This window comes from Felis catus, chromosome D4 (genome assembly GCF_018350175.1).
Source record: "Felis catus isolate Fca126 chromosome D4, F.catus_Fca126_mat1.0, whole genome shotgun sequence".
In the NCBI taxonomy this organism is placed as follows: Eukaryota; Metazoa; Chordata; class Mammalia; order Carnivora; family Felidae; genus Felis; species Felis catus.
The window spans coordinates 87,209,167-87,233,638 of record NC_058380.1 but is presented as its reverse complement, the minus strand read 5'-3'; the positions used below and the strand labels follow the sequence as shown (position 1 = coordinate 87,233,638).

Genomic DNA, 24,472 nt, shown 5'->3' with positions numbered 1-24,472 from the left:
GGGGGCTTGATGTGAACTCACTTTTTTCTTTTCAGTTTATTTATTTATTTTTGAGAGAGACAGAGACAGCGTGAGCAGGGGAGGGCCGGAGAGAAAGAGAGAGAGAATCCCAAGCAGGCTCTGCATTGTCAGCACAGAGCCCAGTGAAGGGCTCGAACACACAGTGAGACCATGACCTGAGCTGAAACCAAGGGTCGGACGCTTCACCGACTGAGCCACCCAGGTGCCCATGAACTCACTTTTGTAAGACAAATAGGGAAATTCAAAAAAGTTCTATGAGGATGCATGTAATTATGCCCCTACTGGATCCTGAAGGGAGTCTTTCTTACACACACTTACACACACACACACACACACACACACACCCACACAGAGTAGGGGGTGCGGCCAAGCAGAGAGAAGACAAGAAAACAAGACCGATCTCCGCCCCATGCTGCATGCTGGATGATATCACAATTATTATTATTATTATTATTATTTATTATTATTATTATCTCTGGCCGTGTGCATCTACATGTGTGTGTATAAGGAAATTAAAAATAGCAGCACATTACCTCCCTGGAGAGTTCAATTCGGCAGGTCTCAGGTAGAGCTTACACTTGACTTTGGTGACGCTAACGATCGGCCAAGTTTGGGGAACACTGCGTAAGAAGCCACATTCAGGAAATCCAGCCAGTGACGTACAGGAGGAGTGCAACAAAATGAAGGTGCAAAAGGAATCCTGTGCTTGGGCTGTCTGCAATCACCCTGCCAAGATACACGGCCCTTACGACTACTGGTCTGCAAGACTGTAACGAAATTTTAAAAAGTACTCTATGTTCACCAGAGCACGCTTGGGGAAATATAAAAAAGCACAAACACAAAAAAAGAGATCCCTTGTAAGAACACTGCCAGGGTTACCCACTGTTAACTTTTCAATGCGTAATAACCTTCCAGTCCTTTCTGTGCATATTTTTTTAAATAAAATTGTGAATTTTATTTTACTCCCCATTTTCCAATGTAGACTCTAGATTTTTTTTTTTAAGTTTACTTATTTTGAAAGAGAGAGAGAGGCAGAAAGAAAGGGAGAGGAAGAGAGAACCCCAAGCAGACTCCACACTGTCAGCAAGGAGCCCAACGCGGGGCTCGATCTCATGCACCATGAGATCATGACCTGAGCCGAAGTCTGGCATTCAACTGACTGAGCCACCCAGGTGCCCCTAGAATCTAGACTTTAAACCAAGGTTTAAGTACTTGTATTTTGACAGACTGGTCTGTTTCTCTTGGGAGAGGAACCAGGGTGCCCAGACTACAGGACTGCCCCCCTCATTCTGACTGTTGGTAATGTTAATAATGACCACGGTAATGAAACATTCATAAAACGGGCCTCCCTGCAAACGCCAAATGTGTTCCATCCTGTCTTTCCAGGGCACACCAGGATGGGCGGGAAGAAAGCAACCCAGGACTCTGAGAGGGAATCGGGGCACTCAGATGGACGTGTGCCAGGCACTGGGCTAGCCCATATCATGGAATCCCTTCGATGCCCACGCGCAGGCCTGTCTTTGGCCTCGTTCCACAGACGGGGGAACTGAGCTCAGGGAAGTGAAGTCACCTGCCACGGACACTCTACGACTCAGGGCAGAACTGGGACTGAACCCAGGCCTGTCCCTCGGCCTCCCCACTTGGGTCGTCACCGCCGCACGGGCTTGCTGTCAGCGTGACCATGCCAAGAGGCCACACCCGGGAGTCCAGCTTCCCTGCCCCCCTGGGGTTCCCAGAACTCAGGTCACCACGGGGCCAGTAGACACCACCACCCTCCCTGGGCCACCAGCTCCAGCCCAGGGGTCAGCCCTCCTGGCGAGAAGGCCTGGGCCTCTAATGACTGGCTGGCTCCTTACACCGCCCACACTCCTGGGGAGGGGGCACCCCGGGGAGGGCTCGCTGAATCACGCAGCCAGCCTCCAGCTGAAAGAGACCCGGATACTCGTCCCTCCCTCGCCAGTTCCCCAAGCCCACATCCAGGCAGGCACCCAAAGGCTGGGGACGGGAAGGGAGGAGGGGCCGAGACCGAGCGCCCGAGGGCGTGCACCAGCCTGCCCCGGAGATTCCAGAGAGACGGCCGGCCACGGCCACGGCAGGACGCCAGACGCTGGGGGCAGTGCAGTTTATGACCAGGCAGGATGTGGTTGCAAACTCACAGTTTTGGAGGGAGGTGGGTGTGCCAGCCTAGTGGGGACACCCGGTCTCACGGTGAGGAGTGGCCTCTGGGCCCTGCCGTCCTAGGGCTTTGCACATGTGGCTTCCTGACTTCTGAGGTGGGAACTGTGCACAGCTCCGTTTACAGGTGAGGGAACTGGAGGCCGACAGAGGGAGGAAACAGCCCAGGCCATTCCAGACCGGTATGTCTGGCTCTTAGCTTGCCCCCGACCCCAAACACCTGGTCTCAAGCACATCCTGAACTCGCTGCCATCCAGCCCTTGGCTCAGCCTTCTGGGGAGATAAAAGTGCCCAAGGTGTGTCCACGCCTCAGGGGCCTCTGTGTCCAGTGGGAGCTCATGGGCAGTGGTGGGAGAGACAGATGCCGCCTCCCTGCTGAGAAGAGCCTCGTGGAGTCTCAGGGTGCAGAGCCAGGGGCCCTGGCTGGGAGTTCGGTGCAGGCCCGGCCCCACGGGGGTGACCCTCTAGCTGCACCCTATTTCTGCCTCACCTCTGCCACCAGCTCACTGTGGAACTCTGGACAAGGCACTGCCCCTCTCTGCTGGGGTTTTGGAAGAAATCTGGAAAGAAGGTGCAGGCACCAAACCCCAGGCTTTAGTCCCCAGGGATGCGAAGGAGGGGCGCCCGCCGCAGGGGCCCCCGACAACAAACAGCTAGGTGGTAGGGGCAGCCCCCTCCCAAGCAGCTCTTGCTGAGGCTGAGGGGGGGGGGGGCAAGCCAGTGGCCAAGAAGGCTGAGCTGAGATCTGCCGGGCAAGGTCCTCACTGGCTTTGGGCCTCAGGTTCTGCACAGACACCTCACAGGGCTGCTGGAAAGCGAAGCGTCCACAGAATTTCACGCTTTTGCAGTGCTTAGCGCAGAGTGGGGCGGGCAGGCAGGCGGTTCAGGCACCTCCTCGTCTTGCTCCTTCAGGGCAGGAGTCTTTGGCGCATAGTAGGTGCTCAATAAAATCAGTGGGTCTCAAGAGAGGGCCCGAGAGGACGGGGCAGGAGTGGGACGCAGGGAAGGGCAGGGCCCAGGCATGGCGGGGAGGGAGGGCAGCAGCGAGTTTCAGGTGAATGTGGGCAGGGCTGCACATCCTGACAGGGAGGAAGCGGAGGCTCCGCCCAACCCCGAGGGCCCCTGGGAAGGAGACAGAGCCCCTCACACCCCACCCCGCCCCAGGTAGGGATCTCCAGTGCAGGGACCCGCCCCACGAGCCAGTGACTCAAGAGCACTGAACATCCACAGGGGCAGCTCCTGTTCCCAGACTAAAGACTCAGGGCCAAGTCCAGGATGAGCACATTGTTCCAGCACCCATTTTTTTTTTTTTCTTTTTTTTAAGTGAGCTCTACACCCAACGTGGGACTTAAACTCATGACCCTGAGATCAAGAGTCATGCTCTATCGACTGAGCCGGTCAGGCACCCCCCCCCCCCACCACCACACCCATTTCTTTTTCTCCAAATTTCACTGTGGTAATACACACATAACATAGAACTTACTCCCCACTGCCCCCTCCCCCAGCCCCTGGCAATCGCCATTCTACTTTCCGTCTCTATAAAGTTGACTATCCCAGGTGCTCCATGAACGAAGACGTGCAACAAGATTCGTCTCTGTGTCTGCCGTATTCCATTTGATACAGGGCCCTCAAAGTTCATCCGTGTCTTAGCACGGGTCAGAATTCCTTTCCCTTTTAAGGCTGAATGATATTCCCCACAACCATTTTGCAGATAGGGAAACTGAGGCTCAGAGAGAGAAGCCACTGGCCCAACTTCACACTGGCTGTAAGTGACAGAGGCCACCTTCAGAGCCAGATCCACAGTGGAGCCCGGACCCGCAGCAGCTCCAGGGGGCCACCCGGGTGGAGCAGATCCCACCTGGAAGCAGACCCCTGTGCTCAGGAGGGCGCCACAGGGAAAGGGAGCAGGTTCAAGGAAGTGGGGATCTCGTTTCCGGTTACAGAAAGCACTCCGCCCAGGACGTTTCCTGGAGGCAGTGTGTTCATCCCCTCCCTGCACTGAGCCCCTCCCCAGCTTGCATCGCCTCCGGGCAGGGGTCTGGAATAGCTCGTCTCCCCCATGGCCTGTTTCCCTGTCCCAAAGGGGGCAGAGACTCTGTCGTGGATATGCCCACATCTTGTAAAAGGTGGTCAAGGGACCGAGGGGCATGTGATCCCAGGCCTGTGCCTGCCTTGGGCACCTCCTTTCACACTGTCTGTGGCCCACCCTGAGGTCAGCCAGCAAGGCTTGGCTCTAGAGCTGCCGATGCCACCGAACACCCCCTTGTCCTGGCCACCCCTGCCTGCGGCCAGCAGGGAGGGAGCAGTGCGTCCAGGAGCCAGGACTCCTTTCCCTCGTGGCACGTTGGTTTCCCCAGCCATAAAATGGGGGGTGGGGCGGGGGACACAGATGCCCTGCCAAGCTCTCAGGACTATCAGAAGTCACTGAAATGAGTTTTCCCAAACTGCCCGTGTATGGCCCATCGGTCAGGTGGAGAGCAAGCCCCAAGCTACATGATGTGAGCTTAGAGCTGGAGGGATGGCCGGGCTAGTCTGGGCTCTGTCCTGAGTGGTGGAGTGACCCTGGACGGGCGCCTTCATGTCTCTGAGCCTCATTGCGCCCCCATCTGTGGGATACGGCTAAACCAGACATGGGCCTGGCCCCCCAGAGCAACCCCGACTTCAACAGACAGTCAGGGGTGGCTGAAAAGTGCACAGAACAGGAGCACAAAGGAAGGAAATGGAAGGAGGAAAACCACCCAGAGGGCTGGCAGACACCAGGCAAAGAGACACCGGTGGGTGGGGCCTGGCCCACAGTGGGCGGGTCTGGACCACTGTGGGCGGGGCCTGGACCGCGTGGGCGGGAACGAGGATGCGACCTTTTCAATGGAACGAAGTAGCTGTGTATGTAATACCATTTTGGAAAAAAAGCAAGATCCAGACAAATAAATAAATATAATCTCATTCTGATAAACCCTTGACCCACAGTCCCTGCACCGTGGGGAGGGGCTCCCTCTCCGAGAGGGAGTAAGAAACAGAATGAAAAGAAACTAATTTTTTACCAGCATGCATTATCTTTGTGATTGATAAAATAGTGGAGTTCAAAAGAAACAGAGCCTTAAAAAAAAGAAGAAGAAAAAGAAAATCAGTTCTCATGTGGGGATCAGGTGTTCTTTTGAAGTTCTGGGAGGGCAGTTTGGGGAGGGCAGTGGGGAATTGGGTCAGATCAGGTCAGGTCTTTGCCCCAGGAGATGGAGAATTTGGAAAGGATCCTGAATAGAGGACAAAGATGAACGGGTTGAACTCAGGGAACTGAGAAAAGACAAAAAGGCAATGTGCCTTGCTGTCCTCTGAGCTCTGGGCTGACTACTTCTTTTCCAGAATGGACGCCTCACTCTGAGCTACAGACTGTGCCCTCCTAGAAGTCAGGGGTTAACATCCACCAGTGAAGTGGGAGGCCAATGGCTGCACCCAAGTAAAGCTTCGGAGGCAGTGGGCAAGAGGCCACCCAGGGGCCGGGGGCCAGGGAGGCTAGGAGTCCTGCAGGACAGAGGCCACCCCAGACTCATCCGGGGCCCTTGTGCAGAGCCCAGAATACAGCAGTGGAGACAAGACCTGCCGATCTGGGTGGAGCTCAGGAAGGAGGCCGTAGGAGGCAGGATGGCAGTTGTCTGCGAAAGAGCAGGACAAAAGTCAGTTACAGGAATGTTCATCAGAGTATTATTTATGCCCTGGGAAAATTGGAAACAACCCAGATGCCCATTACTGGGTGACTGGTTAAAGACTCATTAAATGATCAGATGATAAAACACTATGAAAGAATGAAAACTTGTTAGAGCAAGACACCCAATGACTTGATAAGAGGAAAAACGTCAGAAGTATGCTACCTGCAAAGAGTAGGTAATAAAACTGTGGTGGAGTAATTCTTCCGTTACGAGTTTTATGTATACAAATAAAACTTAACACACACATTTGAACCATATTGGCAGTGACATCAGACTGCTGTTTATAATCTTTTTTCACTCCAAACTTACCTCTATCTTCTATTACGCTAGTCAGGTAATGAAGTTTGGTTTTTTGTGTGTTTTTTTTTTTAAGTTTATTTTTTTCAGTAATCTCTATACTCAACGTGGGGTTCAAACTCATGACCCCGAGATCAAGAGTCACATGCTCTTCTGACGGAGCCAGCCAGGAGCCCTGAAAAGATTTTTTTTTAAATCACAATTCCAAGGGCATCTTTTGGGATGAGCACTGGGTGTTGTATGGAAACCAATTTGACAATAAATTTCATATATTTAAAAAAATAAATAAATAAAAGATCAACACTTCAATTTTAAAAAATAGCCATAAAAATAAAATTTGGGTAAAAAAATAGTAAAATAAAATAAAATAAAATAAAATAAAATAATAAAATCAAATCAAACACAATTCCAAGGGATCAAGCATAGCTAAGACAATTTGGAAGAACAAGGTGAGAGGAGACTGACCACAAAGATATAGGAATTCAGCCAATGTGGTATTGTGATGTAGGGATAGATGGATGGGTCAAAGGAACAGAAAGGCGAGCCTAGAAACAGACCCTGAAATGTCTGGAAACAGACATGAAGAGTGTTAGCTTTGCAGGTAGAGGGAAAGAATGGGCATCCATGAATGGAGCTGGCTCTCAGGTACTCACATGAAAATAAGCATAGCCTCATCTACTTCCTTAATATGAAAATAAATTCCAATGAACCAAAGACCTAAGACAAAAGCTCCAAGGAGGCCAACATGGGCAGGGCTCGATCCCACAACCCTGGGATAATGACCCAAGCCAAAATCAAGAATCAGACCCTCAACAAACTGAGCCCCAAAAGTTGAAAGTGTTTAAAAAAAGGGGCACCTGGGTGGCCCAGTTGGTTAAGCCTCCAACTCTTGGTTTCAGCTCAGGTCATGATCTGGTGGTTTGCGAGTTGGAGCTGTGCATCAGACTGCACTGACAGCACAAAGCCTGTTTGGGATTCTCTCTCTGTCCCTCTCTCTCTCTCTGCCCCTCCTGTGCTCTCTCTCTCAAAATAAATAAACTTTAAAATTTTTTTACGTTTATTTATTATTGAGAAACAGAGACAGAGCATGAGCATGGGAGGGACAGAGAGGAGGGGAGACACAGAATCCGAAGCAGGCTCCAGGCTCTGAGCTGTCAGCACAGAGCCTGACGCGGGGGCTTGAACTCCAGAATGGTGAGATCGTGACCTGAGCTGAAGTCAGACGCTCAACCGACTAGACCACCCAGGCACCCCAAAATAAATAAATAAACTTTAAAAAAAAAGAAGAAAGAAAGATCTAAGAGATCAACTTAGGATGAGAAAGGATTTCCTATCACAAAGAGTACAAATCCTTACAGGAAGAGATTGATATTGTGATCACATTAAGTTCAAACAGGGGCGCCTGGGGGTGCCTGGGTGGCTCAGTCGGTTGAGCGTCCAACTTCGGCTCAGGTCATGGTCTTGCAGTCTCTGGGTTCGAGCCCCGCATCGGGCTCTGTGCTGACAGCTGGGAGCCTGGAGTCTGTTTCGGATTCTCTGTCTCCCTCTCTCTGCCCCTCCCCCACTCATGCTGTCTCTCTCTGTCAAAAGTAAATAAACATTAAAAAAAATTAAAAAAAAAAATAGGGGCGCCTGGGTGGCTCAGTCGGTTAAGCATCCGACATGGGTTCAGGTCACAACCTCACAGTTCGTGAGTTCGAGCTCCGCATTGGGCTCTGTGCTGATAGCTCAGAGCCTGGAGCCTGCTTCGGATTCTGTGTCTCCCTTTCTCTCTTTTCCTACCCCGCTCGCACTCTGTCTCTCTCTCTCTCTCTCTCTCTCTCTCTCTCTCTCTCTCTCTCAAAAATAAAGATTAAATAAAATAAAATATATGCATATCAAAGAACATAATAAAAAACAAGTAAAAAGAACGCGCAGATTTGGAAGAGATATTTACAATGTGTGTAACTACCAAAGGATTACTATCCAGGGCAAATACAGAACTCTTACAAACACAAGAAAGAGACAATCCAAGAGAAAAAAAAAAAAAAAAACGGCAAAATACACAAACAATTTACAAGAACAAAATGCAAATGGAATTTAACGCATGAAATTAATTCCTAATCTCGTTACCAATCAGGGAATGCAAATCAGATGCCACTTCATTCCCCTGCAACTGGCAAAAATGCTGAATTCCTAGACGAGGAGTTAGGATGCACATATCCTACAATCCAGCGACTTCTCTCTTAGTTATAGATCTCAGGGAGTTGTTTTACACACATGAGAAGTCACGGACGAGAATGCTCTCTAAAGAGTTGCTCCTAACAGCCCCAAATCAGCAGCAACCCATCCATCAACGGGAGAAAGGATAAATCATTACCGTCGTACAACAGAATGCTAAAGCAATGAGTTAATGATCTATACCTACATGTACTAACAAGAACGGACCTCAGAAACAACGCTGAGCCAAAAAACAAGCTACAGAATAATATGTTATGTGTTATGCAAGGTTTTCTATAATGTAACATATCCATGTGTAGTAAAGCTATAAAGACATGCAATGGAGAGCCCCCAAATCAAGATAATTTCATCCAGAGAGGTGAAGCAAAAGGGCTCGGGGAAGAGGCTTCGCTTATGTCTGAAATAATTTGAGAGAGACAATCTAGCTAATATAATTACTGTAAAAATTAAGGACCGACAAAGCTGAGTCCTGGATACAAAGATATTTGTTCTGGTTTTATACTTTTCCGTGTGCTTAAATTATTTCATACAAAAGTTTCCAAAATCATCCTCCGTTTCTACCCCCTCTGGTGGGTCCTCTCTCTGGTCCTCACACCTGCCAGGCTCAGCTGGAGGCGGCCGCTCTGGACCTACTGCTGGGGCAGCAAATTCAAATCCTCCTTCCAACTGGCCTGCTCCTCACCTGTGGTCTCTGAGGATCCTAGAGAACACGATACCACCCCTGCCTGGTCCTGCTCTGTGCCCAGCGAGCTGCCGAAGCGGGTAGGATGCAGTCAGACCCTTTCCGCATCAGAGCAGACGCAGGCGGGGAGAAGTGGGAAGGTTCCTGTGGCAAGGCTGGAATATCCCTGTCCCTGGAGAGTCCCTATCTTCCCCCTTGGTGGCAGGCAGATCGCGGAGGGCACAGAGAGCAACAGCTTTGGATCTGGGAAGACACAGGTTCAAAAGCAGCTCTCCTGTGAAATCATTCCATGACCCTGGGAAAATTATTAGCTCAAGCCTCTGTGTTTACAATTTTAAAATAAGAATAGGGGTGCCTGGGTGGCTCAGTCGGTTAAGCTTAAGCATGGGACTTCAGCTCAGGTCATGATCTTGTGGTTTGTGAGTCTGGGCCCTGAGTCCTGCATCGGGCTCTGCACTGACAGTGAGGAGCCTGCTTTGGACTCTGTCTCTCTCTGTCTCTCTCTGTCTCTGCCCCTGCCCGACTCATGCTCGCACGCACTCACTCACGTGCTCTCTCTCTCTCTCAAAAATAAAATAAATTAGGGGCGCCTGGGTGGCTCAGTCGGTTAAGCGTCCAACTTTGGCTCAGGTCATGGTCTTATGGTTCATGGGTTCGAGCCCCACGTCGGGCTCTGTGCTGACAGCTCGGAACCTGGAGCCTGCTTTGGATTCTGTGTTTCCCTCTCTCTCTGCCCCTCCCCTGCTCACACTCGGTCTCTCTCTGTCTCTTTCTCAAAAATAAATAAATGTAAAAATTTTGTTTTAATAAATAAATAATTAATAAACTTTTAAACTGAGAATAATGCTACCTACCTCATACATCTGTATACAGTGACCTAGAGGTATTAAAAATGGTATTAAAGAGGTATAAAAGATGTCCTAGAGGTATTAAAAAAAAAAAATCGGGGGGTGCCTGGGTGGCTCCATCAGTTAAGCGTCCGACTTCGGCTCAGGTCATGATCTCGCGGTCCGTGGGTTCATGCCCCGCGTCGGGCTCTGTGCTGACTGCCCAGAGCCTGGAGCCTGTTTCGGATTCTGTGTCTTCCTCTCTCTCTGATCCTCCCCCATTCATGCTCTGTCTCTCTCTGTCTCAAAAATAAATAAACGTTAAAAAAATTAAAAAAAAAAATCAGGGTGCCTGGGTGGCTCAGTCGGTTAAGTGTCTGACTTCATCTCAGGTCATGATCTCACCGTTTGTGGGTTTGAGCCCCGTGTCGGGCTCTGTGCTGATAGCTCAGAGCCTGGAGCCTGCTTCAGATTCTGTGTCTCCCTCTCTCTGCCCCTCCCCTGCTCGTGCTCTGTCTCTCTCTCTCAAAAATAAAGTTAAAAATATTAAAAACAAACAAGCAAAAAGACAAGTACAGAGTCTCAGGTTTGCAAGATGAAAAAGAGTTCTGGAGCTCAACGGGGGTGAGGGCCGCAGAATGGTGTGAACGCATTAATGCCACTGAACTGTGCGTTTAAAAACGGTTAAGATGATAATTTTACTTGTGTATCTTACCGCAATTTAAAAAAAAAATCAGGGCAAAAGAGGCATGATCCTATTCTTGTTTTAAAAAAATTGTATCCCTAACTTATTACTGTATGCATAGAAAAATCTGGAGGGCTATACATAGAACTATATTCAGTTAAGTCTGAGGGCGGATCAGATAGCAGAGGGTTGTCTATACCATACACTCTTCTGTTATTTAAATTTGGTACTTTTCTGAGCAGGAAAAATACCTGGGAAGAAAACCAGGCCGTCCTCACCGTGCGGTTTCTGACGACTGTAAAAGTTTACCAGAAGTACCTGCCGTGTACTGTGTTAGGAAAAGGTTGGTCCACCCCTGCCTGCCCCACCCAGGTGACCGACACTCCACGGGGTGCTGTCCTCACTTGCTGGGAAGCAGCACCCCAGGTTGGGTCGGCTCAGACCCTGGGGACAAATGACTTTTCCTCTGAGCCTCAGTTTCCTCAACTGCAAAATGGGAATATTACCGTACCTGCCTCAGAGGCTTACTGTGACTACTCAACATAATGCACCGTGTGGCACAGAGGAAGGTGTTACGCTCACCACAACCCACCTGTCGCTGCAGAAAACCCTCCCGGAACTCAGTGGGGGAAGACACCCAGGTGAGGGCTGAGCCACAAGGAATGGCATCTCCAAGTACAAACCAGACCCCCCAGAGCCCTCCAGGACCTGCCCCCGTCTCACAGACCACACACAAGGGCCTTGAGCTTCTGGAGCCCCACCCAGGCTCAGGACCCCAGGAAAGGACGGAGGTAGAGAGCTGGCGATTTACTCTCAGAACCACCCCTTAGGTATCAACCGATGTCGTTGATTTCCTCCTGATGCTTCTTACAGAGGGGGAAGGGAGTAAGCAATGATGTGCTGCCCTCTCCATCCCGGAGGGTGACCACCCAAGCATGCTCCTGCCCCCGCGTCGGCCTATGGAGACTTGGCTTTCACACTCAAGCCGTGGCAGGCCGGCCAGGCTGCGGGTAAACAGGGCACAGTGAGCCTTTTGTTAAAGCCCAAACAGAGATGCTGGGCAAGCTTCCCAGGCAAGAGGGGAGGCAGGAGGCTGGCACCCCTCCTTGTACCACACTTGGAAAGGCTGTCTCTCCAACACTCTCCCAGGGAAGGGGGAAGGGCCCTTCCCAAGAGGCCTGAGGAAGACGGTGGGTCGATGGCCCTGTCCCGGAAGGGCTCTGGGCCTGTGAATCTGCTCCTCGGTCAGCACCCCTGGGCCTCCTCTGGTCCCAGAGCTGGGAGTGGGAGGAAAGGTCGCACCTCGCCATCTGGTGCACACAGCCCCCACCCACTCAAGAGCAGGGCATTGCCCTCCAGGCCCCCACACCCACTTGGGGTGAGTCAGCGGCGGGCCGGGGGCACTGCCTGGCTTGGCACTCAGCCTGTGGAGCAAGGCACACCCTCACTTCCCGGGAAAGGAAGATGGGAGACAGTCGAGGCGGGAGGGGGAGGGAACAAGTTTCACTTCCAAACTGCTCTCATGTTTGGGCCGGGCCTCCCAAACAGGTCTGTCCTCATACAATCTCGCAAGGCTGTGGCCTAGCTTACAGGGTGAAGGGTGACAGGTGAGGGACACCCATCTGGGGCTCCTGGACTCACAGAGGCAACAGGCCAGGCTGGAGGCTCAAGCCACCCCCTCACCACACCAGGCTGGCGTTAGCGCTCCCGGCTACCGGCGGGGACCGCGGGCCAGCACTGAGCCCAGCACTTCCTGTGCCTCGGCTCCCAATCTCCGCGAAAACCAGGAAGGTGGCTTTCCAGTTCACCAGTGGGTGATCTTGGGAAAGTCCTCTTCCCTCCCAGGGCTCTGGGTTTCCTCATCCGCAAAATGGCTCGTGAGTTGTAGTGAGGACTGAAAGAGGGAGTCCGTGGAAAGCTTCTGGCCCGGTGCCTGCCACGTATTAAGACTCTGCAATGTTAGCTGCTGTTATTGTTATGGGAGGCGTCCTCATCAGTCCCTTTATGGGAGAGTGGTTAAGCGACCTGCCCAAGGCCACAGAGCTAGAAGATGGTGGGAAAGATCACCACCAGTCTGCCTTTCCATTACGCCAATCTGTGTCGAAGGCTAGTGGGGCTCCTGACCCTACCTGAGCACTATGCTTCCTAAGACAAGACCTCCTTTTCCTGAGGGGTACATGGAATCAAGGCTTCTGCGGGGAACCCGAGCAGAGCATACTCAGACGCCTCTGGTGTCTCAGGTATAGCTTTAAGGAGACTCTAGAGAGGAGCCCTGCTTTGTCGGGTCTGGGCCCAGAAGCCAGATGCCAGATCAGGGTCCGTGGTGGCAAAGGGGCCTTGGAGGTGGGCCTTGATCTGCTATGAGTGCCAGCACTGCCTGCCTGGACAGGTTACAAAACGGGGGCAGGAGCACCTAAAGGAGGCTGCAGACACATCTTCTGCTGAGATCCCAGGGGACTGGGACTGAGACCAAGGTAAGCTGCCTGTGGCCCAGCTCTCTGGGCTGGAGGGGGGTGCTGCCCCTAGAGATCCTAACGCAGGGCACCAGGGGGGAGGTGTGAAGTGCAGGATCCCCGTGCACCCAGCTTCCTGCCGCCCCCCGCCCCCCGCCGGAACATTTGTCAACAGCCGACTCCCGAGTTCGGTGCTGGCGCCTCTGAGGGTGTCCAGGTGGCATGTGAGAGCTCTGGAATTTGACAGCCACTTTTACTCCGGTGGAAGGCTGCTCCAGGCAGGAGGCTATATTGCAGCAGCCTATTTAATTTTGAGGTTTTAGGCCCTCAAGAGACAGTTAAACATAGAACTTACTACGAGATGCAGCAGAAACGCATCGGGAGAGATAGCAGGGGATGTTTGCGGCTGGGAGTAAGAGCCGTTCTAGAAACCTCAGTCCCAACACATCCTAGACAAGGGATGGTTAACCCCCCGACACGTTCTGGGAAGTCACTAGAATCCCCGCTGCTGAGGACAGCTCGGCCCTGCTTCTATACCAAGGGTGTCAGATGGACGCCTTTGCCAGAGGTGGGGACCAGGGCTGAAAGCATCGCCCTGCTCAGTGTCTCCTGGGATGGTCCACAGACCGGCCGCCTCACGACAGCCTGGGAGCGTCCTCAGAATGCAGATTCCTGGGCCCACCCCTGCCCAGGTGTGTGGCGATGGGTCCCCGGGGAAACAGCATTGTCAACAAGCCCCCCCCCCCACCCCTACCCCAGGGAAGCTCTAAAGTACCTCCAAGCCTGAAACCTGGAGAAAAAGAAAAACGGAAGGTGGGGTGGAAAGAGCACAGGCTGCCAAAGCTAACAGCTCCGGGTTCGAGTCCCAGCTGTGGTCTCTGACGGTGGAGCCATCTCATAGAGGAGACCGTGGCGGGGAGCTGCCATATGTATGCAGTGACCCGACATACCACCCAGTGCTCCGACTGCGGCCGCTGGGGACAACTGGGGGACAGGAAGGCCCTGCCGTTAGAACGAGGGAGAAGGCGGACAGCCCAGTTCCTGGAGCCAAAGTGTCTCCAGAGAGAAGGAAAAGAGACTGCAGGGAAAGAACAGGAGGAGGGAACCCGGTGAGGAAGAGGGTCAGGTCAGGGAGCCTGAGAAGGCCACCAGGTCAGGGACACCTCGTTCCCAGCTCGACCCTGCCAGACCACAAAACCAGGCTGCCAGGCCTGAAATCCCTCCTGCCCCAACAGAGCACCTTCAGACCCGGGTCACAGGGCAGGCCCTCTGCCTTCTCCTCCCCTGCCCACCCTCAAGGTTAAAACCTGAAAGGAGAGGGGCATCTGGCTGGCTCAGTCGGTGCAGCATGTGACTCTTGATTTTGGGGTTGTGAGTTCGAGCCCCGTGTTGGGTGTAGAGTTCACTTAAAAACAAAATCTTTTAAAAAAAATTTTTTAATGTTTATTTATTTTTGAGAGAGAGAGAGAGAGAGGGAGGGAGGGAGGGAGGGAGGGAGGGAGGGAGGGAGGGGCAGGGTATAAGCGGGGCAGGGGCACAGAGAGGGGGAGACACAGAATCTGAAGCAGGCTCCAGGCTCTGACCTGTCGGCACAGAGCCCCACACGGTGCTTGAACTCACGGACTGCGAGATCATGACCTGAGCCGAAAGTTGGATGCTTAACCGACTGAGCCACCCACATGCCCCCAAAATAAAATCTTAAAAACAAAACAAAACAAAACAAAACCCAATAGGAGCATTCCAAAGGGACCAAGGCTTCCCCCAGGAATTGCCAGGGTCAGTGAGTCAGGGCCAGACTCAGGCAACACAGCAATTCGTGCATGTCCCTTCCAACCCCCCCAACCTGGCCCCTGCCCTAGGTAGACAGAGGCGGCCAAAACCTCTCAGGCCAGCCCAGGCCGTTCCCTCCAAGCTGTCCCTGGCACGGAGGAGGATGTCTGATCTCAGATAAGTAGGACCTGCTGCTTCCTACTCGTCCCTGGCCAGAAGAACTTCGGCTCAGGCTTCCCCTTCCTCTCCAGGAGGTAGAGTTCCTCAAAACCAACAGGAAACTCCTACAGGGCAGGGCTGGGGTTTGCTGACCTCCTCTCAATAAACAGGAGAGTCCACAAAATCACACACTAGGTATTTCCTACCCCCCTCGGTGCTGTTGTCAATGCGCTAACAGCTCAAAACCCAGAAAGGTGAGGATGGGGGCAGTGGGGGTGTGCTGACGGGGACACACACACACACACACACACACACACACACACACACACACACGGATCCACCCGGCCTGGGAAAGAGGGCCTGCGGGAACCAGGAAATGAAACAAGAGCAAGCTGTGAACCAGCCGCCCTAGCAAGACTTGACATGGGGAAAATAAGCAAACAGTAACACCACATGTGGAATGATACCCTCCTCCCCATTCACCTCTCCGGAGATGGGATTGCGGGAGACTTTCGCTTTCCGTGACATCAAAATCAAAGTGTTATAAAAACGTATAATGAACGTGCAACTCTGCTGATAGTTAAAAAAAAAAAAAAAAAAAATTACTGTTTCTTTTAAAATCCAGGCTGGGGAGGGCCAGGCCCTCCTTAACAAAAAGCTGAGGTGACAGGTGGACGCAGCGAGGCCTGGGGCACAGAACAAAGGACCCTGGCTCAGGATTCCAGGATCTGGTTCCAGCCCCACATCCCCGCCTGCCTTCCTGAACTCTTGGGCAACTTTCCCCACTTTGAGCTTTAGTTCCCACATCTATAAACGAGGGATGAAGGCCACTGCCTGAGTTTCCCCAAATGATCAGAGGAAATCATTGACAAGGGTGCGTTTTACAAATGATACAGCAATCTATCCACGTACGTACCCGCTAAGGTTATGAGACACGTCCTGGGACACACACTGCTAAGTGCCTTCCCTTTATCAACATATTTAAAGCAAGATGAGGTACTAAAATCATCACCTTTTTATGGCTAAGGGAACAGAGGCTCAGAGAGGTACAGCGGCTGGCCCACAGTCACTCACCAAACCCACATCCCAGACTATGAAGTCTGGGTCCCAACCAGCGCACTTTCCCACCTTTGGGAACTGTTTTCCAAAGCGTGGGCCAAGGAACCCCAGTCCCCAAAGACGTCCACGCGATCAATTGACTGTGGCGACACGCAACTTGCCGGCCCCCTCTCAGAGACTCATCGTGCTCCCTTCGATGCGGTCAAGGCTAAGAAGTCCCACAGCAAGGTCAAGTTGTTTCCCAGAGTCATCCAACCACTGCGACCACAGGTACGGGCGTTCCACGGAACGACACCTTGGGAAATGTGGTCACAGGACGGTCCGGTTAACAAGTCAGACCGACAAGATCTGGGCTGGGGGAGACAAAAAACAGAGGTTCGCAAGGAAACCTAATGTTGGCGTTTGAAGTACAGCTACCACATACTCCTCAGCTGGCCACGGAGTCGGGAGGAGGAAGAAGAATTCTCTCCTGCCACCTTTGCCCTAGATGCCCTGGACCCGTAGTAAGAATAGCAAAGGACCGCAGAGATGGAGATACTGCCCTTTGCCCCTCGGCTGGGGAAGACACCTGACTGGAGGCTGGCCTGCCGGCGGAGGCGGGGCGGGGGGGGGGGGGGGCCAGTCCTTACCCCGTGGATGGTTCTGCTATCTGCGTGCTGGCTGTCGGTGCTGAGGCTGGCCCACGTCTGTCTGGGCAGGGTCCTGGCATTCCTCTCGCTCCATGGAAGCTGCCTCCCTACGAGGAAGCAAGAGCTACTGTCAGCAGGGATGTGTGTGGCTATCAAGAGTTACCTGCTGTGCTGCCAACATTTTCTGAGTGCTTGCTCAGTGCCAGGCCCCGGACTGGGCTCTGGGGTGATAAGAGAGAACCAGACAGCCTACTGGGAGACGCCAAGGCAACGATTACAGTCAGCTCTTGGGAGCCCAGGGCTCTGCTGGGGGTACCCGGAAGCTACGGGGACCCAGAGGAAGCATGAGACCCAGACCGGTGGGGTCAGAGAAGGCTCCCTGGGAAAGGTGTCGCCTGAATTGACTTCTAAGGAAGAGCAGAGGTTGGAGAAAGAGTACAAGTTCGCCTGGAAGGGAGAGAACGCGACATCTAGACAACGCTGAGTGGTTCTGCCTGGCTAGATCTAGGACCGGAGGTGGGAAGTGACGGGACGTGAGTTCCCGTGGGGCGAGCTGAGTCCAGGCAAAGGCACAGCTTCAGCCCAGACACACGAGTTCGACGCATACACAAAACCCAGCCAGCACCTGTTAGTCAGGAAGCATTTAGTGAGTATCTAAACACGCGAGGCACTCTGCTCAAAACCATTCACAAGACTGGAAAAGACAAGTTAGCAGGGTGGGAACAGAAGTGTGATCAGACTACAGTAGGGGTAAGGGGGAGTATCCAGACCACTAGGAGTTGAGACTGTGGCCCCCAGCCATCGGGAAAGGCCAAAGGATATGCAGGAGTTAACAGGAAGGAGGGAGTGCAGGTGGGGAGTGCACGGGCAGACAAAGGGACTCAAATGGCTCTAAGAGGGACTGTGGAGCCTCTTAACCACTTATGCCAGAAAGCATTTAAAGACACCTACTCAGTGCTAGGCACCATGCTGGGAGGAAAGAAGCAGAAGACAGTCTCCAACCCAGAGGAGAGGTACAGAAGTCAATAACCCAGCAAATCCACACAAGGGAGACGGCCACTAGCAGTAAAGCACCTAGAGCTGTAAAGGCACGGAGGCCACTAAGCCAGACTCTAATCCACCCCACCCTTCTCAAGGACAGGATACCCACTGAGGCTGGGCAGCCCAGTCACTTGCCCAGGGCACAGCCCGGACCAGAAGTCAGGCCTCAGGACTCCCTGTCACTGATTCTTCTAGTCTCACCTCTTCCAGGAAACACACACTGCACACTCCCAACATATTCACCCTGAGCTAATGCCTCCTTCCTCTGTAATATTTCTATTATTACGCTGGCCATTGTATCAACGTTTTCCTGCCTGCCTCTCCTCCCAGACTGCAGCTCAGAGGAGGCCAGGGACCATGTTCTCTAGTATCATTTCTGGTCCAGGCCAGGCACTGACTAAGGAATAGCTGGCTGGCTGGCTGGCTGGCTGGCTGAATCAAGGGATAGAGACATGGTGTACTGGGCTCTAGGGCCACCCGACTTCTCATGTGGTCTTAGACCATTAACCTGTGCTTCAGTGTCCCCGTGTGAAAATGTGGAATCACCGCCACTCTCAGGAGAGGCAGTCAGGAACCAGGCCAATCCCTTCCCTCCAGCTCCTACAGGTGAGGTCCAGGCCAAGCCAGATAGCAACCCAAGGCCCAGCCACTTCCCCACGTTCTGACCTACAGGGGCAGTCCTCAGGACCCTCTCCTGTCCAGAAAGGCCACTCAAAATTTGCAGAGGAAACTGCTTCCTAGTGGGTGTGCCCAAGGGATGGAGCACATAAGCATATGGTTGAGTTTGGGGGAGGAGGGAGATTGGGGGCAAGAGTCACAAACATTTCTTGGGCCCCTGCTCTGTGCCCTGGACGGCAGAGAGATATTAGACTCTACCCCAAAGCACCACTGAGACCGGGAAGACAGGGAGGCAGAGGCCCTTAATTCATGCCCCAGCATCTCTCCAGCCCTCCAGAACAAGTCATTGCCTTCCCTCGAGAGCCAGAGAAACACTTGACCTTCACGAAGGCAATGCTCAGTGTGACTGAGCTATGGGCACTGCCCAGTCCCTCCGAACAAACTCCCACCGCCCCCCCACCCCCTCCACAGGAAGTATCGCCAATAGCAGACCTCCTCCTCCTCCTGCCTCCAGTCGGTCTGACTGCTGGTCTCTCTGTTCAGAGGGCTTAAAGAAACTCCTAATGGAAAAGGTGGGAGAGGCCCATGGAAGCCTTTCGGCTGCACCGAATCCCTCCTCCACAATCTAGGCCCAAATTCCCTTTCCCTCCCCAAGCTCTCTCCCTCCTCATCCTCACACCTCATTCTCAAAAGTCTTCCTGGAGTAGAACTGGGGAAGAAGCATCAGAGGAGTGTGATCAGCCCCACCCTTCCAGCCAAGTCCTGATCAGAAGGCTGTTGGACACCACCCCCCCCCCACCAACCATCTCTCCTCCTTCCCAAAAAAGGCAGTAGTTGCATCAGCTGAGAACCAGCCGAATCTTGGTTCACTACAGTCCAGACCAAGGGGAAGAAGCAGTATCATCATGAACCCCAACCACCTCGGCCATGCTCCTTCAGCCTGGTAACCAACTTTGCTGGATCCCCAGCCTGGACCGCATCAGATCTGGTTCTCAGACTCATATGGATGCACAGGACGTGGGCAGGGCCTGGAGTCTCGGACCCTGAACCATTCTTCCTAGGAACCCCTGTTCACACGGGGGGCCCAAGATCTTGGCCAGGGATCCTGCCCCCCAAGTCAGGGCACTATTCCCGCCTGATCAAAAGGAGGGAGGGGTCCCGGGGCCAGGAGCCCAGGAGAAGAGAACAGGGGAAACCTCTGAAAACGAAATGAAAGCTGCCAAGGAGAAAGCTCAGAGGTGGAACCTCTAGCAAGGGGGGAGTGTGTGCGTGTAGGGGTTAGGATCTGAGGGAAACCCAGGGGATGACAAGGGGACCTGGGGGAGCCCAGGCGGAAACTCCCGGTCTGTAGAGCACAGGGAGGCACTGGGGTGCCTGGGAGGGGGCTCGCGCGCCCCGGCACCGGGGAGAGGGTGGGGTCCCGGAGACCTGGAATACCCGGGAGCCTGGAGGTGGGCCAAATTGAGCTGCGGCGGGGGCCCCCAGGGAGCCAGCCCGGGCGGGCAGAGCCCAAGCTGCCCGGGGCGCCGGGGCCGGGCAGCTGGTTGGGGGCGGGTAGGAGTGGGTTTCTAAAGGTGACAGTTCGCGCCCCTTTCCCCGCCCCACCTACTCACCTTGTCCCGTCGGGTCCGGCTGCCCAGCAGGCAGCCCCGCGCCCCGGCCGCTCCGTCCCGCCGCCGGCCGCTGCGCCCCTCCGGCGCCTCCTTTTGTTTGTCCCTCACTGCACCACTCAACCTCCTCCGCCCCGGAAGTGACGTCACCGCCGGCTCGAGCGCGGCAGCTAGGGCGTCGCCATTTTTTTGACGGGAGTTCTCTCCGTGCCTTCACACCCTCGGCTCCCTACTGGCGCCATGTTGGTTTGGGGCGGAAGTAGCGGAACCCGGGCTCGGCCCCCTTAAAGGGACAGGGACTGCTGTAACCTTCGGGGCTCGCCGGGGGACGAGCGGTGAAGCCGCCGAGGCCGGGGTGAGTATCCGGTGCCTGCGCGTTGCTGCTGCTCCGATGCCGGGTGCCGAGGCCGGACGACCTGTTAACCGGTTCCGAGATCGTTTGTGCCAGAAAACTCGCTGCGTTTGGTGCTGCTGGTACGGCGGAGTGGCTGCGCCGAAATCTTAACCCAACCTGGAGCTGCCCGGGGGGATAAATTGCACGCGCTGGACGCTGACCCGCTCTTGGACGCTGGGAACCCGCCAGGCGGGTCCTCTGCACCCATATCCTTCACCCCCCATCCCCCGCGATAGTACCTGTGGGGAGCATGGAGCCCCAGGTAACTCGGTCATTTATAGGCAGAGCCGGGACACAGCTCTGTGGAGCCCGAGTCCTCGCAGTTCCCACACTGATGATAGTAACAGCAACCACATTAAGAAATAATCCATACAGTGGAACGCTGTGCAGCCACTAAAACGAAAAATGTTCAATATGCACTAACATCGAACGAGTTCCAAGATAACCTTAGATTAAAAAAAAAAACAACAGGAAAGGGCAAAAGAACAGCGTAGATCGGCGCTACAGTTTGTGTAAAAGAACGTGTGTAAGGCGTGTGCGTGTCTGCGGGTGTGTGCAGCAGGCGTCTGGTAAGATGCACAAGAAGTTTTAACTGTGGTGGCCTCGGACAGAGCTGGAGTCCTGGGTAAGGGTTAGGGAGAATTTACCAGCATGTGCACAGGCTAGTTATTTTTTGAGTAAGATGATGTGTAAGGTAAGAACTGCTGGCATCCATCAAGTGTGGAGCCAGTGCCTGGTTTCAGCCCTCCTGCTGGAAGGCCCAATTTTTCCCTTGTCGTGAGAGGAGGAAATAGGCTCAGAGATTAGGGACTTTAGTAATATCTCACGGCCAGCAAGAGGAGAAGCTGGAATTTGAGCCCTGGAGGGTTTTACCCTTAATGCCCATGGTCTCCAGGCCCCACTTCTTAGCGGGAAGCTTTTTTGTTACTAACCACACAACAGCCAGTGTGGAGTCTGGCACACTGTAAGGATCCAGTAACTGTTGATTGGCTATTTGCTGGCTGAGCCCGTAGAACAAGAATAGAACGGAGAGAAGAAACACTGGGGGCCAGAGCCCAGGCTGGAGTCCAAGGCTTTCCCCCATCCGTCTTGGGGGCTGTGAACCTGGCATATCCCTCCCTGAGCCTCCATGTCCCCATCTATAGAGCTAACAGTCATGACCACCACCCCTGCCACCGATGCTCCCACCTGTCCTACCCTGTGCATTACACGCAGATCTGTCCCGTTTTACAGATCAGTAAGTGAAGCATAGAGAAATTAAGGAAGTTGCCCAAAGAGGGTCCCCACAAGGCCTGACTCCCCCACTTCACTGAGAGAGGTTGCGGGGCTCCTGGGTCTCTCCCTCAGCCTCCAGGCACTAATGCTTTGGGAGACCTACGCTTCTGGTTGATCTGCCAGAGACTGAGGATCTGGTGGGGAACAGGACACACGGTTCCTGTCCCTGGAGTCTAGTGAGGGTGACGGACAACCCAGCAGTTAACGTCCCTGATGAGCTCTGTGGTGGATGGAAGCTCAGGTCGTAGTTGTACAGTGGCAGGGGCATCTGGCTCCGTCCGTCCGGGTGGAGTCAGAGAGGGCGTCTCAAAGTAGGTAACTTTTAATCTGTGTCTGAAAGATGGGCAGGGTGTCCGGAAGGAGGAACGATGAGACTAGAGACCCAAGCAGAGCGGTGACCCACATGATCAGAGACCGCACAGGTTGGAAATGTTCAGTCTGGCTTCTGCACGAATCACTCCTTGCTCCTGGAGAATGCCTTCTCAGGACCACATCTGTGGCTTTTCCACCCTCCACTCCACACTTCACTTTTGGTGCAGCTCCAAACAGGAGGACGCCCTGATTTTATAATCCAGGTGGGGGCGACAGAGGAACAGGGGAGAGTTCATAGAAAGGAGGAAGTTCTTTACGGACACACCCACCTCCCACACAGACCCCACCCCCACCCCATCCCCCAAATTCCTCCCGCCTCCAGATTGGCGGCCAATTTGCTGTAAACAGAAAACTCTGCCCTGGTGAGTAAAGGCGTCAGCACTGGGAGCTCCTGTCTTCCAGGCTGCTTAAGCCCGCTGGGTTTCTCAGGTTGAGTGCTGGCCATGACCCCTCCTCTTCCCCCCTGGTTCTGTATAGTTCTGTAGCCAGCTGGGCAAAGTCACACCAGCTGCGGTGGGAGAGGTACTCCTGCCCCAGCCGGCGTGGGGCCACATCCCACTGCCAGACGGCACTGCCAGATCCTTGAAAAAACTACCAGATGGTCATTCTGCTTCCTCATTCCTGGACAAGCAGTGTAAGCTCTGGAGTTACAGCTGGGGTCCTTCTGTGATTTTCTAGGACTCTGACTTTGGGTAAGTCATTTCCCTGCTCTGAGCCTTAGTTTCTCCATCTGTAGAACTGGTATGACTCTTTCTAATGTTCTTGCCAGGCATGAAATAATAGAAACATAGAGGGGCACCTTGCTGGCTGAGTCGGTAGAGCATGGGAGTCTTAATCTCAGGATTGTGAGTCTGAGTCCCGTGTTCAGAAGTCATTTCTCTCTCCTTTGCCGGTTCCAAAGTCTAGGGAAAACTATGTGTAAGTCAGTGTGCTTGTTAGATCTCTCCGGACAAGTTGTCACTTCCCTTGGGTCAGAACCATTGACTCAACAAGTTTTCAGGAAACATGTGTCTTGTAGGGATTATCTGCTTTTAGATTTGAGAGAGGGAGAGAGAGAGAAACAAAAAAAAAAAGAGGAAGAAAAGGCAAGGTTCATTTTCTGGCATGAGACTTTGTTGCCCTGCTTGATTAACTAATTTTCATGGACACCATATTTGTTTCAGTGTCAACGGCTTCTTATTGACGGGTTCCTGTGGGCCAGGACCTGTCTTGAATCTTCTGTGAATGACTGCATTATGGCCGCCCCCTTGTACAGACAAGGAAACTGAGCCTAGAGATCTGGCTTGTGGTGTGGAATGAGCACGGTCCAGAGTGGAGCTTGGGACCACTCCATCCAGGTCCAAGCTTTCGTTTTCTGGGATTGTTCGTGGAACAGGCTGGTCTTGCCTGGGCACGGTACCCCTTCCCCAGGCCCCTTCTCCAGAGGCACCATCATTTCTGGCTTCTCAGTAACTGGGAGCATCTGACGTTTTGAGCCCAGAGGATGCTGAACATCCTTCCAGACACCGGATAGATCTTCCCAGTAGAGAACGGACTCACCCCAAATACTAAGTGTGCCCCTTTTGAGAAACACTAAAACCAACTCTCTGTATTGCATAGAATGGGCTTAGGTGATGTGGGCCCAAGCCAAAATCCCCTTGCTTGCCTCGCAAGCTGCCATGTGGTATGGAAGCCCAAAGGACATGACTCCAGTCCCCAGGGGAGCCAACAGAGGTCAATACCCACCTCCTGAAAAGAGCGATGTTTGGGGCAAGACTTTGGACTTTGGAAGCCTGCAAACCCTAAGATTTGAATCCCAAAGTAGGCTCTCAGCTGAATGACCTTTGTTGTTCTCCTTTGAGAAAAATAGGGATGATAGTGCCTTCCTACTAGGTTTTTCTCAAGATTACAGAAGTGCTGGGGCACCTGGGTGGCTCAGTCAGTTAAGTGTCCAACTTCGGCTCAGGTCATGATCTCACGATCTGTGAGTTCGAGCCCCGCATCAGGCTCTGTGCTGACAGCTCAGAGCCTGGAGCCTGCTTTGGATTCTGTGTCTCCCTCTCTGTCTGCCCCTCCCCTACTCATGCTCTGTCTCTCTCCTTCTCTCAAAAATAAATAAACATTAAAAAATAATAATAATTAAAAAAAAGATTACAGAAGTGCAGGGGTCAGATGTAGAGTAGGTGATCTCTGAGTTCAGAGGAAGGCCCAAGTGGACACGGAGGGAGAGACGAGGCAGGGCTGAGACTGGACCCTGCCAGGGAGATCAGACTGGGGGGCATGCAGGGCAGGGCCACAGACGTCTATCCGAAAACAAATTAGGGGCACCTGGCTGGCTCGGTTGGTAGAGCATGCGACTCTTGATCTCAGGGTCATGAGTTCAAGCCTCACGTTGGGCATGGAGCCTACCCAAAATAAAAAGTTACAAACAAAAAAACAAAAGCAAACAATTTGTACGCTGGGAAGAGGAGAGAACATAGAACCCGCAGAGTCTGTCTGCAT

General features: G+C 53.2%; 2 protein-coding genes across 12 annotated transcripts in view; one reads left to right on the top strand and one right to left on the bottom strand.

Annotated features, from left to right (window-relative positions):
• Positions 1-20,079, bottom strand: part of LRRC8A (leucine rich repeat containing 8 VRAC subunit A) — a 29,897-nt gene extending 9,818 nt beyond the window's left edge. Inside the window, exons 1-2 of one of the 4 annotated variants that reach the window (XM_003995953.5) lie at positions 19,954-19,984; positions 16,682-16,788 (exon numbers count right to left, since the gene is read on the bottom strand). The gene's annotated coding sequence lies outside the window, so the exon portion shown is untranslated. Of the gene's footprint in view, positions 1-554; positions 655-16,681; positions 16,789-19,260; positions 19,845-19,953 lie in introns of those variants that run through there. The other 3 variants (XM_006939539.5, XM_019816655.3, XM_019816654.3) reach the window with 3 other exon arrangements.
• Positions 20,080-20,185: 106 nt separating this feature from the next.
• KYAT1 (kynurenine aminotransferase 1) overlaps positions 20,186-24,472 on the top strand; it is a 34,448-nt gene continuing 30,161 nt past the window's right edge. Inside the window, exons 1-2 of one of the 8 annotated variants that reach the window (XM_045043926.1) lie at positions 22,317-22,353; positions 22,469-22,683. The gene's annotated coding sequence lies outside the window, so the exon portion shown is untranslated. Of the gene's footprint in view, positions 20,306-21,947; positions 22,684-24,472 lie in introns of those variants that run through there. The other 7 variants (XM_006939536.4, XM_006939538.5, XM_006939537.4 and 4 more) reach the window with 7 other exon arrangements.